We start from the raw sequence: 21,605 nt of genomic DNA, 5'->3' as shown, positions 1-21,605 counted from the left end.
TGTCCAAACCGACAAAACACACAAACATTCTATGTGTGTTTTTGTGGGCTGTTAATTTGGTGCTGGCAGTGGAGGGGAACAGTATTAGAAGTCCAGAAAGGCATATATACAAGACAAGAAGCAGAAGAGCCAGACGTTGGAGGGTTGTGAGCAATTTCAATGCACATGTGGTGTGATGGGGAGACAGACTCAGGTCTTATAAGTCCATCAACTCTTTACTAAAGTATCTTAGGCCTTCCCAAACTTGATATTAAAGTCACCTGGGATGATTGCTAGAAATACAGATTCCAAGCCTCCATCCCAAGCGTCCTAAGTCAAAATTTCTCTGAGAGGCACCCTGGAATCTTTACATTCAGTAAGTGCTCCTAACGATTCTCAGGAACAAAGGAGGCAGGGAGACAATGCTTTGGGTGATAGGAGCTGAATGCCTGCTTTGTGGCAGGCTGGGGTGCAAGGATTAGAATGTCTGGGTGCCCAGCGTAAGGTGCAGAAGGAAGCCAGATTGGAAACTGCGAAGCCAACAGGTCACGTAAACTCTCTGGGCCTCACTGCCTCGGTCTGTGAAGTGTTACCGCCCGCTTCACCTATTTGCTGCTAGGTCCATGTAGTGCTTTCTGAAGTTGACCCCCTGGTTTCTGAGGGGTTATTTGACAATGGCTACCTCATCATGTCCACCTAACTCTCCAAGGGCTGAGTCCTTCCCAAAACAATCCCTGATATAAAACTGCTAGTCCTTGAGTCTGTAGGAAGGAGCTCCATGGCAGACAGTTTCCAAGGTGGCCTCTGATGATTCTACAGTAAGTCTCGATACGAACCTTCAAGTTGCAGACTTTCAAAGATGCGAACGAAGAGCTTACTAATGAAGACCTGGTGGAATTGGAGGCCCTGAGAAAGGATGAAGAGAGACACAAGGAAGAAGAAGTAACTGAAGAACGAAAGAGATTCATGATGCAGGAAATGGCCAGGGGATTTTCTTTATGTGAGGAGGCACGGTTAGTTTTTGAGGTACAGGACCCGAATGTAGAACGGTACATGAAGGTTGCAGCAGCAGCCATTCAGAATGCAATCCAGTGCTACCATGTAATCTGTGACGAGAAGAAAAGAGCTACTACCCAGACATCACTGGATTGTTTTTCAAGAAGGTACATAGTATTGAATCCAGCAAGGAACCAGAACCTGTGCCATCAACGTCAGGCGTGAGTGAAACTGCAGCCTGCCCTCCGTCTCCTGTTGCTGACGATCCTTCAGGTCTACCATCTCCCACCCCCTCTCCCTCCTCCAGTCAGTAACTCTCCTTGCCTGTTCACTCGATGCCAGCCCCCGGATGCCAGCTGTTGTACGGTCCTGCTGTACTTCTCAAGGTACCATACTGTAAGACGAAAAGTGTTTTCTTTATTTTTTGTTTGTTTTTTATGTATTATTTGTGTGAAAAGTATTATAAACCTATTACAGTACAGTACTATATAGCCAATTGTGTTAGTTGGGTACCTAGGCTAACTGTTGGACTTGGGAACAGATTGGACTTACAAACGTGCTCTTGGAATGGAATTCGTTTGTATGTAGGGGACTTACTATATCTACCTGCATTCATGCCTCCATGTAGCCTGCTTCCATACTGGATAATCCATGATTGTGGGAAATTATTTTGTGGAAATAGCGAAGTGTGGCTTCTAAGGCTGGTCATCCATGACACTGCAGCTTCCACTTTGCTCTCTTGGATCATTGGGTCACTCCCTCTAGGGGAAGCCAGCTACTATATTGTGAGGGAACTCAAGCAGCCCTGTGGAGAGATCCGGGTAGCTAGGAACCGAGGCTGCCTGCAACAGTCACCATCGTCCTGCCACATGAGCCAACTTGGAGTCAGATCTTACATCCTCAGCCAAGCCTTTAGATGATGGCAGCCCAGGCCAACGTCTTCCCTGCAGTCCCTGAGCTAGAACCACCCTAGTCAGCTTCTCCTGAAATTCTGATCCACTGCAACGGTGTGGGTTATGGTTTTAATCTGCAATGCTTTGAGGTAATTTATTATACAGCAATGGATAAATATACAGTCTCTCTTTCACCTGTGTCTGATAATGGCTTGAAAAGGGTCTAGGAATTGATGGTCCATGTGGATTCTATTTGGTGTAATAGCAACTAGAAAGTATTGGATGCATACTAAGAACTTTGCATGCATCATTTCATGTAATCTTCTTAAGAGACAGATACCATTATTCCCATTTTATAGATAAAGAAACTAAGATTTAGAGAAGTCAATTAAAAGTCCCAGGCCTCTGATTTAATACAGGTGAAGTAAGAACTTGAAAGAAGTTCTGCTTCAGAAGAGATTCTCACTCTTTGTTTTCTAAGGATGAGTAATATTCCATTGAATGCATAGACCACATTTTTTAATCCATCCGTCAATGGACATTTACTTTCTTTCCATATCTTGGCTATTGTGGTAATGCTGCAACAAACATAGCAGTACAGACAGCTCTTCACGATCCTGATTTCAGTTATTTTGGATAAATACCCAGACATGGGGTTACTGGATCATAGGGTTATCCTATTTTAATCTTTGAGGCCTTAAAAAGAAGGGCATTCTCCAATGTGTGACAATATGGATGAACCTTGAGGAGACTATGCTAGGTGAAGTAAACCAGTGACAGAAGGACAAATAAATACTGTACGATTCTACCATATGAGAGATCTAAAATAGAGAGTAGAATGGTGATTGCCAGGGGCTGGGGGAAATGGGGAGATGCTATTCAATGCGTATAAAGTTTCAGTTATGCAAGATGAGTTAAGTTCTAGAGATCTGCTGTACAACACTGCACCCGTTGTCAACAACGCCACATTGTACACTTAAAATTTTTTTAAAAGGATAATCTCATGGTAAATGTTCCTATAAGAAGGAAGGGAAGGAAGGGAGGAAGGGAAAGGAGAGGAAAGGAAAAAAAAAAAGAAAAGGAAAGAAAAGGAAAAAGAAAAGAAATTCTCTACTCAGGGTCACTATTTAGAGCCTCCAGGCAGTTTGTATCCATCTCAGCTCATTCTGTCGGAGGATTTGCCGGCTCACTTGGCCTTGGTCCTTTTCTCTGTGGAAAGAGAATGTGTTGGGCTGGCCCTTGATCTGCATGGATAAAGTGGGAGGGGTAAATTCAAGCTCTCTGAGCCTCAGCGGCCTCATCAGCCACATGGGGAGAATCATTAATTCACAGGGCAGGTGAAAGAATTCAGTTTCACAATGCATGTGCCATCGTTTTGTAAACTCTAACACCAAAGCAAATTGTTGTTTTTATCCGTATTATTACCTTAATTTATTCCAAGCACATAGAGATTATTGGATTAACAGAGCCAATTATGACAGCCCACCCAGGGTCTATGGAAAGGTCCCCAGCTTTAAAGACAGTCGATGTGTCTTTCTTTCCCAGAACGTGAGAGAAACACTGAAGAGCTATTCATTGTCTTCCAGCTGTAATTGATTATGGGATGAAAGTTGTTTTGTCGATCTTCCATTGCAGTCCTTGAATAAAAGGTTAGTAAATAATAATGATTAAAAAAACCCAACACATTCTCTTTTGAATCCCACCCACGCAGGCTCTCCTACTTATATCTCTTTGAAAATGGTCTTTATGAATATCAATGTCTGAAAAAAAACATGTTTCTTCTGTTGTATCATCAATAGTAAAGAAAAAAGCAAATTAAATATTCCCTTGGCTCCCCACCCTTGGGGCCCTCCCTGGTGTAGCTGGGGTGGCAGGAGAGGGAGTAGCAAAGAAAGGAAAAGGGAAGAGAAAACTCATGCCCGGAATTTCCAAGCCAGAGGGACATCTTTTTTTTTTCTTTAAAATTAAAAATACACATCAATTTCACTCAAATTCTAAAAGCAGAAAGGAATGGGGGATTTGACTGGTAATGTTTAGAAATAAAGGATTTCTGGAAATTGGTTGTGACTTGAAAACTGAGACGTTCTGCTTTTTCAAAATAAAAAGAAGAGCTGCAATTTCCACACACACACAAGCACCCATCTCATAGGCTCCCCAGCTCCCATCTCCTGGACACAGTCGTGGTTCTCCTCCTTTGCAGCTGTGGAGTGGGCTTTCTCCTGGACAGCAGCCTCCTGCACCTGGGGCTGACCTGGTCGTCATCGCTCTCCTCCGACACTGCTTCCCCCGCCACCTCCAGCAACACACGTAAGCAAGTGTTCCTCCAGCGCTCTGTTCTTTCTCTTCTCGAGAGGACTGCAGATTCTGACCCTCTTCCCTCTCTCTCCCACCATGTTTTTATTTGAGAGCAACAGAAAGGAGGATGGACACTAGGGGTGATGGAAGTTGAAAGAGAGAGAGAGAGAAGCAGGTGGCTATTAAGACAGAGAAAGAGCAAGACAGACACATAGAGAATGTGAGGGGAGAGGTGGAAATTAAGGAGTCAGACGAGCAGGGGTTAAAACATTCTAATTGGAAGCTGACTCTTTGCCAGAGATTTCAATCAAATCATTTCCCTAACCCTAGGCATCTTCTAGGAACTCTCTCTTCCTCTCTCCTATTCTCCTATTCTCTCTCCCCTTTCTCTGTCCCTAACCCCATGGAGCCAAAGATGACCTCAGCTGTGGCTCGTGCCAGCACCAGCACTTTCATTACTATCACCTTCACACACACGTGCACACACATCACACATACAATCACACATATGCGCACAATTTCACACGCACACAATCTCACACATACACCCACACACACACAACTTCACACACAACCACACTCCAGTATCTCACACACAATCACACACACACCCTCACACTCCCCTCATACATTCCACAGATGAGCAAACACTGAGGAGGGGACTGAGGAAGGCAAGCCTGGATGGAAGGGTTTGGGGCTGGTCCCCTCCCACTGCATCTTCTCACTGCATCCTCTCTCAGGGGCCCTGGCAACACTTCCTTATTCTTTTTTCCACCATCACCTCTTATTTTCCTTACCCCAGGTGGCAACAAGCCACTGCCCCTCAAGCATCACAGACACAGTCCCAAGAGAGAAGAAAAACATTTGGAGAAACTGAGGGGTGGGGTATTACAAGCTTTCCTGTTGTTAAAAATGGGTCTAACTCAAAGGGGCATCGTTCTTCACCAGCTACATCTGGGAAAACATCTAAATTGCTTCTAGAGATTCCAAACAAGCCAGAGATTTAGAATGGCAGTACATGCCTTCCCAGCTTCGAAAGCTACTGTCCTCTCCTAGAAGCCCGTCCCAGCAGATCTGGCCCTGGTCTGAGGCACCTCACCCTCTTTCCCGGCGTTTTTCACAAACTCTTCAAAAGCACTACAGGGGTTGTTCAACCCTTCTGTGGCCCTGCACTGCCATCATGTGGCTAAAGTGAGCACTGCAACCAACTTAAGCGGCGAAAAAATGACCGCCTCAGTGGTTCCGCGGTGTGCAGGACGATCAGGGCTGGTCTCTAACGGATCATAAATGGGATATTTTCACGTTCCTGTAAGGAGTGCTGGGATATTTTGCAAAAGATATTTGGATGCCTTTTACACATCTTTCCATCCTCTGGTCCCTTTTCATGAAATGCTTTCCCCCTAATCTAAGTACTACCCTGTGTTGTAAGAAACTTGCCCAGATATCTAAGCACGATTAACCTCTTTCACCTTCAAACACAAGTTTCACTTCGTTTGCTGTGATTGTACCGCTTACTAAAATTCTAAACCGTATGGAAATTAAATGCGTGTGTATCTCTCTCCCCTACCAGGGAAGTGAACTGGCAGATGGCAGCGACCCGGTTTTATTTTTTCACAATTTGCAAATACTAGGAAGTCTTTAAATGCATGTTGCAAATAAATGACTCGATTCCTTAGCTACCCCGCAATTACTTACCTACTGACCCCATCCTTACCCTTCTCAGCGCAGTGCTGAGCATCATGGGGGATGTGTCTGCAGAGCATCGTTTGGGGGTGTGTGTGTGTGTGTATATATATATACATATATATGTATATATATGTGCCACATATATATGGAAATATATATATATGTGGAATATTATATATGGAAGTTATTATATACACATATATATGGAAGATATATACATATATATATATATATATATATATCCCAGAAAAAAACATTTCAGTAAACTGGGGATGGGGTATTATAAGCCTTCATATCAGAGCTAGATTTTTCACATATGATAAGCTGTGTGTCCTTGGGCAAGTCACCTTCCCTCTCTCAGCCTTAGTTTTCCCAACTGCATAGAGAAGAATGAGTCAAACTATCACTAAGGTCCCATTCAGACAGACGGCATGGGGCATTTTAAACCTACGGCATAACTAGTGGAACTCTGAGTGTACAAAGAGAGATGAGATGCACCATGGTTTTCATCTTTCTCCATTTACCCCAAGGCATAGGGCTTGGATACACAAAACAGGCACTCAGTCAATATCTGGAAGAGAATATTAGACGGAACAAAACACATAGCAACATCAACAACAACAACAAAAAAGGAAAATGGCCACAGAATAGATGTGCACAGCAAACATCACAGCTCCATTTGTAACTCACATTTAGATTTTCTATCTCCTGACACAAGCATGCTGCAAAAAAACTATGTCAAGAGCTGGTCACATTCAGTGAAGGCTGTGGTGGACTTTTCCGAGAAAGCTTCTTAGAGGGCAAGTTATATTCCCAGCCGAAAGAAGCTGGCTCTAGATTAAAGGGGAAGATGGCGTTTGAGATGCAGTGAGGACAGCCCAGGGAGGGAGTGACGAGGCAGACATGAACCTTGAGCAACGGCTACACAGCCACGGACCCTCATCCCAACTTCAGAAGCCTCTGTCCAGCTGTAATCCAGATGGGTATCACCTGAAAACTCGCCCTGCTCCTGTGACCAGAAACCCGAGCGGAAGTCTGTGGTTGGTCACGTTCCATTTCATAGATTGCTAGACATGGTCCAGCCCAACCTCTTCTTTTCACAGATGCACAGAAAGCAGCAAAGAGCATGTTGTGTTTAGGGAAGCCTCTTCCTATGCCTTGCAGTGGCTCAGGCGCATTCTGTGTGCTTCATAAGTTGTTCAGTATCATGATCTGTTGGCACTCTTCCTTCTACCAGTATTATCAGACATTCTAGTTTAAGCCAGGAACAAGGCTGGGCAGACATCTACTCCCAGTGCAACCACCTGAAGAAGCATTACCCTGGAAGCGCAGAGCCAGGAGCTTGGATATTCGTGGTCTCAAGTGGAACAGTCACCATGAGGCCCTCTGAGTTAGTCAATGAAAGGCTGGAAGCCTTAATACTAATTGCTGGCTTATGCATCTCTTCTGCATATGTTTTCCTGATGAATAGAGTTCTGATTATTTAACTTGCAGTGGACCAGAAGGAACTGATTTTACCATGGCTGATGGTCAGGAACTGAGGGTGTTGAGACTAAGGATTTTTCAAAATGTATCTCAAATAAAAAGAGAGTAATCAGGAGTTTTCCTTTCTTCTTGCCAATAGCGTACGTGCTTCCTTCCCTACTGAAGTGGACTAAATTGCTGCATTTCATCACCCTGCTGTCTTTTGGGGTTAAGCTACAGCCCAGAGGCTGTGATGGGAATCCTAGGGGTATGGAGTTTACAAAGACCTCAGAGGTGGACTCATCTGGAAATGGCAAATCTATGGCACTGGTGTTGCTGTGCTCCCAGCTCCCACGTGTGACAGATCTTGCTAATCCATCAAGCCATTTGTGTCCTGCAGCATCTCCTCAGCACACTCCTCCAGAGGAATCAGGGTAGGCACTTAAGATGCGACCTATTTTTAACCTTTGAACCTGAGATCTTAGGAGGCTGACTTCGCAAGTTGCAGTTAGGATCAGAACTAGAATTCAAATTTTCTGATACCTAAAATCTTTCTCCTTTCTCTCTTTCAATTGTAAGCTGCCTGAGAATGAGCATTATTTCCTCTTTTACCTTGGTATTATTTTTTTAAATATTCAGTCAATACATAGGTTGCATTCCTGTCTAGCATCTGACTACCCACAATGGGATCCAGAACAGAAATCTACACTCCATCTTCAGAAGGTTACCACACTCAACCCTCTCTGTGCTTGATGCCCTTTCTCAAGTAACTGTCATCGCTAAAAATGTCTCCTTCACAACCTGTACCTGAAGCTCTGCTCAGATGCTGTGTTATCTGCAGGGATTCCAGGTTTGTCTTAACCTAGCACCATCTCTATCCTTAACGGGCATTAACTTTTGTGTTCTCTTTTCTTCCTTAACATTTGTTTTGAATCTAAACTAGACTTCTGCTCAGTTATTATGTATCTGCCTATCACTTCTACCAGACTGTGAGCATAAAACTAGAAAACATAGTTTACTTCTATGATGAATAGAGGGTGCCTAGGATGCCATAGGCTTCCAATAAATCTTAGCTGGATTCAATGGAGTTCCTAGAATCATCACCATTAAATACAGAATCACAGAACTGAAAGCTGGAATAAACCTTAGAGATCACGTGATCCACAATGGGAAATGTTTTTTTGGGTTTTTTTTGCGGTACGCGGGCCTCTCACTGCTGCAGCCTCTCCCGTTGCGGAACACAGGCTCCGGACGCGCAGGCTCAGCAGCCATGGCTCACGGGCCCAGCCGCTCCACAGCATGTGGGATCTTCCCGGAACGGGGCACGAACCCGTGTCCCCTGCATCGGCAGGCGGACTCTCAACCACTGCGCCACCAGGGAAGCCCAGGGAAATGGATTTTATTTTAAAGCTAATCCCAATTCATGGTTAGTGGCTGCCTAGAGTAGCAGGCAAAGTCCAAGTTCCGTAGGAAAGAGTGTTGAGCTGGGTTTGGGATGTCTGCCAAGAGTGAGCAAAGGAGCAGCACGAAGTGTATGCCTCTGCTGCCATCAGGGATCAAGGCCACTCCCTACTATTTAATTTTAAAGCCTGAGTACTGTAGTGGATGATCTGGGATTTGGACTAGAATGCTGAATTTGAATGCTCTACCGCAAGATGTTTGTATGGTTGTATTCAAATCTCTTACTCTCTCCAAGCTTTAGTTCCATTGTTTATGAGATGAGCATAGTGGCTCTCCCCCTCCTTGCCTTGCAAGGTTCTTGTGATTGTTGAGGGCATGGCCATGAAAGGAGTTTACAAACCATAAAGCAAGGTACAAATGGGTGATGTTCCCTTAGAGCACTGACCTCAGCGATCATTCCGTAAGTGGAAAGAGAGAATCCAATTCTAAAAAAGATGACTGGGCACTTTGATATTCAAGCATGCTCCTGGTCTGAAGCTATGATTTATTTACCGTGTAAGAAATATTCACATCTGGGCATCATACACCCATTAACTTGGGCACGTATCAGGATCAGAGACCATTCAGTCCAGAAAATAAGTGTCTTGTCACGGTCTTACTCATTGGAAAATAATTATGTCACTGGTTTTTAACCCAGGGTATTTGTACCAGATGAAAATTTCTGTGTTCTGTGTCTTCCTCTAGTTTCTTTCCCTTTCTTGTTCATGTCCTTTCCATTTCTTGTTCATGGTCTTCTTACCTCTATTTCAAGACATGACTATAGTTCTAACTGGGCTCCTCTCTTTACTATGATCCCGCTGAATCTAGCCTCCACAGAGCTATCAGAATGGTCCTTCAAAAGTACAATAGGTACCCTGTTATTCCTCAGTTCATCAGTCTTCAGTAGCTCCCTACTGCCTTCAAGTAAGGTCCAGAATGCTTGGAATGGCAACAAGCCCGTTACAAAGCGACCTCTGTTTAGTCTTCCAGACTCGCCCCCAGCTATTCTGTACTCATTTAATCCTCTACAAAGAGCCTTCTTGTCACCTTTCTCTTAATGTCCTGCAAATTTCATGGTTCTGGGTGTTAGTTAGAATTGTCCTCTCTGTCTCAAGGTCCATCCTTCCCCGTCTAATTGGTAAAATCCCATTAATTAGTAAGATAAAGTAGGAATGCCAGAGCTATTAGGACTCCATTGTTAAATTCCCCTAGACAGAATTAATCACTCCTACCTCTGTGCTACTCCCATCACTTTGTATACACTCTACCCTGTTTTCCACTAAGTTTTGACTCCTTATGGGGTCCACTTATCAGTAAATATATCGGATTGTTCACCCTGTATTTTCGTGTTCTGGAAAATTCTTTCAGCATATTTTGAGTCATCCCACTGTAGCATAGTCATTTATTCCAATGTTTATCTTGTCTATGAGACCATGATCTTACTGAGATGAGAGACTTCTTAATTTGCAGTCAGTGTCTACACAGCAGACAACCCTTGGTTATAAGTTGGATTAGGCTACTCTCCTATTCAAAACCCTCCAAACTTAAAATTCAAACTCCCCACCATGGCATCAGGCATCAGGCCCCACACAATGGTGGCCCCTTTCTGGTCTCTTAGCCTCCTCTATTCTCACCTTTGTCTCACACACTGAGCTTTGTATTATTTCCCAAAGTAAATTCTGTTCCAGCTCAGGCCTTTGCATTTGCTGCTTTGCTGCAAGCCCCTGCCCAGAAAGCCGTGCCCCGAACTTTCACAAAACGCAGTAGATGCTGATCCAGCTCCAAAGGAGAGGCTAGATATGAAAGAAAAAGTTAACAAAAATCAAATTCACCCAGGCTCTGGAGAGATGGATGAGTCAGGAGAGAATATTTTTTAATGACTAGAGATAGACTGGAAAGTGAGGTCACTTACTAGTTTTTGGTCCCAGCCCTTTCTCTGAGTGGCTCAAGGAGCCTTAGCTTTCAGCTCTCATTTCAAACACCATCTCCCTGGGAAGGGATCTGCTGAACACCATGTCTAAACCAGCTCCCACTCTAGTCACTTTCCACCTGGTTTATTTTCTGCAGATCACTTACCACTCTCTGAAATTTTCCTATGTATGTTACCTGCTCACAGTCTATGCTTCTCTCCTTCCACTAGAATTCAAGCGCCATGAGGGATGACACTGTCCTTGTCTTGTTCATCATTGTGTTCCCAGGGGCCAGAAGAGCACACACAGGGCACTCGATGCATAGGTATTAGTTAAATGAGAAAATGACTTCATCTGGCTGCTCAGTAAATGTCCCTTGAACAAACTAATTAATAATTACTTTTCACGTGGCAGCAACTGACTTTTTTTTTTTTCATTTTAAACCTAAACTGTTTTCCGTAACCTAGGGATAAATTATTCCAGTTGTAGGATATCCAGAAAGGTTCCTTTGGCTCCCTCATGTGTGTCCTATCTCTGTTAATTCATCTTTTTAAGCAGAGAATGAACAGAGCCGGTAATTCAATCCAATCACAGGAATAGTTTCTTAGCAGTTCTGGAGAGTAAATAGATAAACTAACTCTCTTATTGGTGCCAGGATTGAACCTGCAGCCAGAAATAAAGTTCTTACCTTTTCCAAAGATTTTCTTTCATTTCCCCCTTTTTCCTCTTCTCACCTGCTTTATCCTACCCTCCTACCCCACCCATATGTAAGCCTAGAGAGAGTTTATTTCACTGAATGTTTCACGAGCCAAAACCAGCAACTCATTACCTGAGGACAGCAGGAACAGGGGGGAAGCAGGGCACCAGGTGAGTGCAGGTGGAAAAAGGAGTCATTTAAGAGTACGCAAATCATCCGTCTGGCATGCAACACGACTTCCTGCCGTCTGAGATTTCTCTAGTCCAACTCTACATGCAGGGAGAAGGTTAAAATGGATTAGTTCCTCTTCAAAAGCAGAGAGCAGGAAAACCCAGAGAGAGAAAGTAACTGGCCCAAGGTCACCCAGCACTCCAGGTGGCCAAGTCCAGCTGTGAGACCTGAAACTGTCCCTTCAATCAGCAGGTCTCCCTAAGGCTGTTCTGGCACTTGGCTCCTTGCTTGTAATTTCCATGGCTCTGAAGGGGAGGAGGATTATAAAAGAAAAACAAATTTAATAAAAATCAAACTCACCCAGACCCTGAAGGGATGGGCAAACCAAAAGAGGTTGTTTATTAGAGCATGAGATGGCACAGAAAGTGAAAGCACTTATTAGTTACTGGTTTACACTTACCTGAGTCTTTCCCAGAGCTGCCCAAGGCTCTTGCTGACTTAATTTTAAAGTTCTAAATTCTCTCATGGACCTCTATGAGCCTGGGAGTATCCAAAACGCAGAGCAAAATAATGTTGCAAAGATTGTGGGAACAAAGTCTGTTGTGGAATATGTTAGGCATTATGCTATTTGGATGTGGGAGCTGAACATCTTCCCCCAGCCAAGCCTGGAGGGGGGTCCATGGTCCAGGCCGGGTCCGTTAGAGACACCTTAGCTTCTGTCATCCTGGCCACTGTGACTGGTTCAAAGACAAGCACACGACCCACACCAAGCTAATGAGAACACTCCTGGGACATTTTAGAATTATCTACAAGGATGCTTTCTCCTCTCTGGGATTTTGAACTGTAAGGACCATGCAGGCTTGGAGCTCTGAGGTGAAATCCCAAGGTTCACAAAAGCTCACTGCAGGATGTAGAGATGGGCTTCAACCAGGCTAAAGAAACAACATAGGGGATTTGGGATTCTGAAGGAATATGTAAGTGCTTTCTCTATAGAGCTGTAGATCCTTCACCACCCGTCTCACACACACACACTCCCAGAGGTGCCCATCTTCCTTGTCAGTGGCAGAGGCGCCTGCTCCACTCTCCTGAGGATGAGGCTCTGACAGTACCTCTCCACGCCTTTCATCCTGCATCCCTTCTGGTCACCTGCATCCCTTCTGGTCAGTGCCCTTGTCTTCTTGCTGCTGCCTCTGACCTCTTCTCAAAAGTTCTTCTGTCCTCATCACTGCCCCGACCTTCTACCCGCCTCTACGTCTGCTTCTCACATCCCCCAGGAAAGCAACCTCTTTTCAGGTCCTTTTGGGTACTGGTGCCATTCCTTACACCCTGCCCCTGTCTTTAACTGCTTCTCCCACAGAGTGGTAATGCCTTCTCCCCACTCAAGGTGGAGGCCACCAAGCACAGCCCGGAGGGGTCAGGTCAGGCTTCCAGCTGAAAGTGACTTACAAGCTGAGCCCTGACAGATGAGTGATAATTGGCCGCTGAAGGATAAGGGGAGTGGTAGAGCGTCCCCGGTGAAGGGGACAGAATGTTGTGAGACCTTGAGCGGGGAGAGCTCTAAGTGTTCCCTCCATCGAGATCGATAGAACATAAATGAGGAGAGGCTGAAGTTCCAAATAAGGAGTGGATTTTGAGGGTCATGCTCAAGTGGCTGGCTTTTATCTTAAGGGGAATGGGAGGCGCTGCAGTTCATGTAGACAGAGCCTTCAGCTGACCCGTCCAGCTCACTTTGGGCTGTCATCTCTGGTCCCCGTCCGGCAATCTTCCTCTTCTTTCTTAGCTCCCCTTTTCTGTCACTACCTGTCAACACACCCTGGGTCTTTTTATTATCTCTTGCACCTTTCACTGTCTCTCAGGTCCTACCAAACTAGCTCTGTGTCTCCAAGTCTTATGAATTCTGGTCTAGACTTTTTGATCAATCACCACCTTTCGGAATCTTTTGGAGCCTGACAATCTCTCAGGGTCTTTTCAGAGCCTCTTAGGACAAGTCACAGGCTATCATGACGTGTCATGTCCTATCAGTGACTCTTTTGGCTTCTCAGGGCCTGCCAGGGTCTGTCATACATCTAGGTGTCTTTTGGGGGCTGCACTTACCTCTGAGGTGTCACCACCCTCCATTTTGGACTGTAACCCTTTGGTTGGTAAGTCTGTTTCTGCTCTCAGAGGCTGGTTTCGTGTTCCCTCATCCATGAATCAGTTAGGACTGACTCTCTTCCTCTGTCCATAGAAGATGGAGCTCCAAGAAATTAGAAAAAGTCATGCATTTCCCAGGACAACCCTCCAGGCACTGAGTGTTTTTTGCAACCTACCATAGGGCAGGTTTCATCACCCACTGGGTTAGGTGCGTGTCAATCATAACATCTTGGCCAATGAGCTGTTAAGAAATGTGGAGGCCGAACTCCTAGAACAGAACCTGAAAGCTCATTGGGCAGGTGAAAGTTAGCAGGGGTATTTTTCTCGGAGACTTTGTCAAGAGGCAATATGAGGAGATTACTTTGCAGTGGGGGTATTGAGACCCAGAGGAGATTCAGTGGGGGCAGTATTTAGTGATACCTTCTGGACACAGATCCAGTGTGGGGAGCCAGGAGCACAGAGGTAAGTCCTGTGGTAGGATTGGGGTGGAGTCAGGGAGCTACAGAAGGGAAGACAGGAAAGACACCCAAACATTCAGTCAACCGTTGTTTTAAGGTTGCTCTAGAGAGACAGCAGAGATAAGATACAGTCCAGTCTTCACGGGGGTACAACTGCAGGGGGAGATAGACATGCTGAGTGAGGAGACAGAAGACTGAAATGGAATCCTAGGAGGGGCCACGTCTGTCTACTACAATGGAGAGCCACTGACAGTTTAAACGGGGAAGTGACTTTGGAAGGACATTCTGGCTGCGTTGTAGAAAATTGATAATAGAGGTCAAGAAGGGAGCCAGGGAAACTGAGAGGGCTGTTGTGGGTGGAGGCTAAAGGTGATAGCCCTAAGTGAGGTGGATGCCTTAAACCTCGGCTGTCTGCTGCCTACTTTCTGCAAATCGTTTTTTTCGTATGTTCTGTCTAGTGGGCTGTGGTGAGAGAGTAATTCTGCACTCTTATTTCCTCATGGCTGGAAGTGGAAGTATCCTTAAAAATATTAACAATAATCTGTATTTTTTAAAGATTTGTTTTTTTGATATGGACCATTTTTAAAGTCTTTATTGAATTTGTTACAATATTGCTTCTGTTTTATGTTTTGTTTTTTTGGCCACGAGGCATGTGGGATCTTAGCTCTCCAACCAGGGATTGAACCCGCACTCCCTGCGTTGGAAGGCGAAGTCTTAACCACTGGACCACCAGGGAAGTCCCCAATAAACTGTATTGATTATATTATTTTATCCTCATGATGACACATAAAGTATATACTTCATTTTCCCCATTTTAAAGACGAGGACACTAAGACATAATGTGTTTCAGTACTTGCCTAGTGTTATACAGCTAGTAATAGCAGTTCTGAGATTTGAAACAGGTCTTCTGACAGTAAGTACCATACTCTTAACACTACAAAAGTAATCTCAACACTGAGAAAGAGATCCTGTTTTTTTTTTTATTATTTCCTTTACAAAATTGTTAAAGAATAATATGTATTATTTGATAATATTTTATTTTCTCTTCACATTAGAAGAATACATGTTCTATAACAGAATTTAATAAATTTGCCTGATCATTAAACTCACCTGGGGCACTTGATAAAAATTCGTATTTCCAATTCCCTCTCATGGATATTTTGATTCATTAAGTTTAGGGTGGAGCCTATGCTTTTATAATTCATCCCAGGAGAATCCTACGATCAGATAAGTTTGTCAAACATTCTATATAAGATGCTTTTTATTGACTGTATATGATTTAATCATGTAGATATTTCACAATTTAATTTACAGTTCTCTGCTGGTAGATTGTGTATTTTAATGACATTTTAATACTGAAACAACACTGTGATGATAGAGAAGTGCACGCCTCTGATTATTTCCTTAGAGAACCATGGCATTTAAACCAATCTCTCCAGCTCTGTGATTGAGTTTCACATGCTTGGGAACCTAGCACAAGTGTTTCTCTACTGCAAATAATTCTAAGAACATCGTCATTCAGGGGGTGGGATGCAGGCTACAGACTGGGGAAAAAGAGGCACATAAAGCATAAATGTATAAATTTAATTGTTTGACTTTGTCTTAACATTTGTCAATTTACATACATTAAACACCCATTAACATTATACTGGGTGCTTTCCTGTGTATCACATTTTATCATCTCTGCAATCCCACAGGAGAATATTATCCTTATTTTACAGATGAGTAAAATAGAGTTTAAAAATGTTAAACCTCCCTAGCTAGTAGTAATATATATATATATACACACATACACATATATATACATATGTATACATATCTTTGATATGTATATATATATATACAGTATATACATACTGTATATATACATACATAAGGCATACTATGGGTCAGTTCTAAGTATGCAACTATTTTATATCATTTAATCTTTAATACAATATCATTAGGTGTGTGTTATTATTATTATATCAAAGACAGAGTCACTACTGTTGTCCTTTTTTTTTTCAGATGAGGAAATAAAAGCTCAGAGTGATTGAAGATTTTGTTTACAGTAACCAAACCTAGCCTAACCTAACCTAACCTAACCTGAGAGGCAGTTGTAGTATTAGGACCCAGATATAGCTCATTCCTAGACCATTTCTGTTTTCCAGAACACTATAAATGCCTTCAATTCAGCTATCATCAAATTCCTTTTTTTTTTTTTTTTTGGCCGTACCACACTGCTTGAGGAATCCTAGTTCCCTGACCAGAGATCGAACCCAGCCCCCCTGCAGCGGAAGCCTGGAGTCCTAACCACTGGACCACCAGGGAATTCCCAAATTCTTATTTTTAGTTTTAAAAAATATTCCCCACACCTTCCCTAAAGCTCTCGTAAAATTTTTAACTTAAAGAAGTCAAGGAGCCTTCAGCAGGCTTGTATTTCTAGAAAATGAGAGATGCTGAGGCTGAAAAGCCCATGAGAGGCGAACGGGTGGCAAAGGAACTGTATGGATTTAATCTTAATTTTAGTAGGGAAATAAATCAGGTTATCTTCATTCCTGCTCTACTGCTCTCAACGGAGTGGTCCGGAGGGAGCATAGAGCGAGCGTAGACTTGGCACCACAGAGGAAGAGATTCAAATCTCAACTTAATACCTGCATGAACTTGAACTGATCATGACCTCTCTCTGAGCTTCCGTTTCTTTATTTGTAAAGCAAGGCAAAATCCAATCAGTGGGTGATTGTGATAATTAAATGTGATAATGTGACTAAAAGGCTAAGCACATTTGAGTTCACAGTGTACTTTTATAATTAGATCGTTCCTTGCCTTCCCCAAAAGCTCCTTCTCAGAGTCCGTCTGCCTTGGCTCTCCCAGGAGACTGCTTTCAAGAAAGCCCACTGGGGTACATGGGACAGTTTCTGAGGAGGGTTCATTAGGCAGAGGAGTAGTTACCAACCCCAGAACAGGAAGACCCCCTTAGTTTTCAGCTCTTATTTTATAGACAGTATTGAAAAAAAATCTGAGCTTGTAACAGGGAGACCAATTCCAGCATTGTGATTTCATCACTGATACTGACTAAAGGATTCTGGTTAAGTCACTTTGGATACAGATGGTATTGTTCTAAAATGGAGATAATAATAATAATACCTGTATAGTAGGAACATCATGAATACCAAAAGAAATACTGGTTTGCAAGTGCAGTGTTAACACATCTTGATTCTAATCCTGACTCTGCCACTCCATAGTTGTGGCCCAGAACTGTGTCCCTCTGGACCAATGTCTACACCATCACAAATAAGAGACTTGCAACTTACGGTTAAAATCTCTTCTTTCTCTGATATTCTGTGATTCTGTGACTTGACTAAGGTCTTGCCAAAGTCTAGGTTGCCACACACCTAGTCTGAGTGTTTTCACTTTGTATGGTTGTCCCAGCTCACAAGTGTGTGTCTTATGGCCTTGGGGAAAGTCTTGGTCCATAGAAGAGCTGCCTTGTATGGTATCTCCAAACTGCAACCTTTTCTAGATCCCTAGAAATCCCTCATCTGATCTGTATTCTAGGGAATTTACCTACCTGCCCACCCAACTGTGGTATTCCCTTCCTGTGAAGTTTATTGAATTTTAATTTACACTATATTGATAAAACTGATCACTTATGTGTCAAGAGATCTAGTCCCAGCTATTCTGCTGTGTGGTGTATGGCTAGGCTTTCCCTCAGGAAAAACAAAACAAAACAAAACTCTAAAAGAACATAAGTTAAAAACTCCTAGGCCTACTAGTCAGTCAGATGTAAGAGAAGAATGATTTATCACTGGTGCAAAGCGTAGTTCAAGACCCAGAACCTAGACATTAAGTTTGGGTGACCAGGATCAATGAATAGCAGAATTATTGACTAAATTAAGTTATTCTTGGGAATAGATATCGCTGGGACTATAAAATCACACATTTCTAGATTCTTTCATCCTGGAAAACATTAAACTTTACACAGGATCTAAAAGTCAGTGAATCTTGAGTACTTTTATGTGCTATAATAGAAAGAATAAGGATCCACACTAGCACCTGAATCCTTATCTCAGGATTCAGGTGCTAGTGTGAATCCTGAGAAGCATTTTCTCTTCCAAAAGAAGCATTAGAACTGAGGTGAAAGCAAACTTGAATAAAACCCACATTGTTATTTTCTTCCATCTTCAATCCCTGCCTAATCCTGTACTTTGGGCAAGTTCACTAAAATTCCTTTAAAATTCTCAACACCTAAAAATTTCTGAATACCTAATCTGAACTAACATTTCTCCTGCCCAGGATCTATTCACCTGGATCCACCTATGCCTGAAGTCTAAATCTGGATTTTTTTTTTTTAATCTAAATACAAGAGCCATAATATGTCTTATTTTTTCCCAGGTCAATTTGAGTTATAATCCTGTCAGTTGCCATTGGAACTACATCTGCCCAATGGAAAAATTATCTGCCTAATTAAAAAATAATATTTGCTCTTTTTACATCATGGGACTGATATAAATATCAGATAAATTAACAGACTTTGATCACTAACCATAGTTGTGGTGGCAGCTACTATGCTAGGAGATGAGAATGCAGTGATGAATAAGACATAGTCTTTTCCCTAGAGAAGCTCAGTCTAGTTGAAGAGACAAGCATTTACAGAAATAACTACAGCAGAGCATGCCTGACCATAGTGAGAATGAAGTTATGGGAGGAAATCAGTCAGTTTTCCTAGAGAAGTTAGAAAGCCTCTACAGAAGAGGTGACATCTGAACTGCATAGTGAAGGCTGGTTAGAAGTTTTCCAAGTAGAGCAATGGCTCTCAATCAGAGACATTTTTAAACTCCAGTGGACATTTTCATTTGTCATACTTGCGATATGCCAGGGATGCTGCAAAACGTCCTGCAATGCACAAACAGCTCCCACACAAAGAATTATCTGTCCCCAAATGTCATTAGGCATAAGGTTGAAAAACTCTGAAGTAAAGCTATTAAGAAAGAACATCCCAGAACAAGGTGAACATAAAGCCAGGGGTCATGATTAGTTCAGAGTGATGGAAATATCTTGATGCAGAGAAAATAGGTTGAAGGCATATGACAATTTTTGATCTTTGAAAGTGAGGGCTTTGAACATTATCCTATAGGTGTGGGAAGCTATCAAAGTTCCTTTAAGGTTGGGATTAGAAAGGCCTCCTGAGTTGAAAATCTTGGAAGAGAAACAGGTCTGAAAGTTTCTTAACTTTGACTTTGAATATGTGGGGCTACCAAAGATTAGAGGAGATAAGGATTCCCACGGGCGACAACCTTAGAGAACTGTGAGGCTAGAAAGATCAATGGGTTATTAACATTACTGCTGAATTTGACCAAAATGATACTACTGATATTGGTGATGAAGAAAACCATTGGGTTTGGCTTCCCTTCTAAAAATGTTTATTGGATTCTGAGCCAAGCAGAAGCCCTCTCTGAAAACAGCCTTTTCCATCTCTCCTGTGCCTTTTATTCCCTCTCTTTGGACATTCTGCCAGTTCATCTTGGAAGAATTAAATATTTTTATAATGAATCAGATGCTGGTGACAGGTGTCAGATTGATGACTCTGGAGGAGGAAGCTTGAAGCGCTCACGTTCCTCACACTGAGATGACAAAGAGAAGAGTTATGTGTGTGGAAAGATTTATCGTCAAGCTGTCCACAGGCACCTCTTTGGCCTCCAGAGAGTGGTTTAAAATTAGACACAATCTGGAAGCTTTTTAGAGCCAAAAAGGAGTGTCATCATGTTGATGTTCTTTGCTCTTGTTACCTTTGGTAGAAGTAAATTGGAGCTCGTATTCAAACACAGTCTACAGTTATGCTGAAAGGGTTGCATGTGGCATTCTCCTACCTCTATTCTGTGCCATCTCCACTTTGGAGAGTCACTGAGCTTTAGAACTAAAAGATATCCCAAAGATCACGTAACTCACCTATTCCATTTTACAGATGGGGGATGTGAAAACCAGAATCAGATTCATGACTTACCTAGGATTACGCAAGATGTCATAGAATAAACTAGAGAGAACTTCTATTGCTTTCTTCTTTTATGAGTGCTGTCCTACTCCATTTCTTTTTTTTTCTTCTAGCTTTATTGAGATATAATTGACATAACATTGTATAATTTTAAGGTATAAACATGATGATTTAATACACATATATATTGTGAATTGATTACCACAGATCATCTCACATAATTATCATTTTTTTTATTGTGATGATGGTGAGAACGTTTCACATCTACTCTCTCAGCAACTTTCAAATATACAATATTGTATTGTTAGCTATAGTCCCCAGAACTTATCCATCTTATAGCTGGGAGTTTGTACCCTTTGAACATCATCCCCTATTTCCCCATCCCCCAGACCCTGGCAACCACCATTCTACTCTCTGTTTCTATGAATTTGGCATTTTTAGATTCCACGTATAAATGAGATCGTACAGTATTTGTCTTCCTCTGACTCATTTCTCCTAGCATAATGCCCTCCAGGTTTATCCATGTTGTCAAAAATGGAAGGATTTCCTTATTTTTGTTTTTGTTTTGGTTTGTTTTGTTTTTTTGCGGTATGCGGGCCTCTCACTGTTGTGGCCTCTCCCGTTGCGGAGCACAGGCTCTGGACGCGCAGGCTCAGCGGCCATGGCTCACGGGCCCAGCCGCTCTGCAGCATGTGGGATCTTCCCAGACCGGGGCACGAACCCGTGTCCCCTGCATCGGCAGGTGGACTCTCAACCATTGCGCCACCAGGGAAGCCCTCCTTATTTTTCTATGACTTAATAATATTCCATTTTGTATATACACCACATTTTTTTTTATCCATTCATCCCTTAATTGACACTTAGGTTGTTTCCATGTCTTAGCTATTGTGAACAATGCTGCAGTAAACATGGGGGTGCAGATATCTCTTTCCGATAGTGATTTCACTTTTTTAGGGTATATACCCAAATCCACATCTTAAGTGGGTGTCCCCCTAGCCAAGCTAACTCCCCTCCCATCCTATCATCCTGCTCCCCATAGCTATGAATAATAGTAAAATTATTATTAGGAAGTGCCTAATCTGTGCCTGACTACTGACCATGCTAAGCTCTTCACACATACTAACCCTGACTCTGTAACAACCTTAGCAAATAATAATTGTGATAATAATTCTACAGATGAGGAAACTAAGTATCACAAAGCTTAAGATGCCCAAAGATCATACCGCTAATAAATAATCATTCAAAATTTAAACCAATACTTGTATAATTGTGTTATAGCATGCAATCTACCCAGTTCTGCTTCAAAATTTTTCTCTCTGTTCCTTCCAGCCATAACAATTTCTGTGTCCATCAAATGGCTCTTTTCAGGGTGGGGTCAGAAAATCAAGGTAATTGACAAAATTCACACTTTTGTTTAATTTTTAGGGAAGAGATTTTTTCCCTATTTCTGATGATGTTTCCTTTCATGTGAAGAAAGCTCCAATTGCATTTTGCATATGGTTTTTCTCCCCT

Source organism: Delphinapterus leucas, chromosome 6 (genome assembly GCF_059928025.1).
Source record: "Delphinapterus leucas isolate spDelLeu-1000000601 "Yukka" chromosome 6, BTC_Dleu_Yukka2, whole genome shotgun sequence".
Classification (NCBI taxonomy): Eukaryota; Metazoa; Chordata; class Mammalia; order Artiodactyla; family Monodontidae; genus Delphinapterus; species Delphinapterus leucas.
This window is presented reverse-complemented; position numbering follows the sequence as displayed.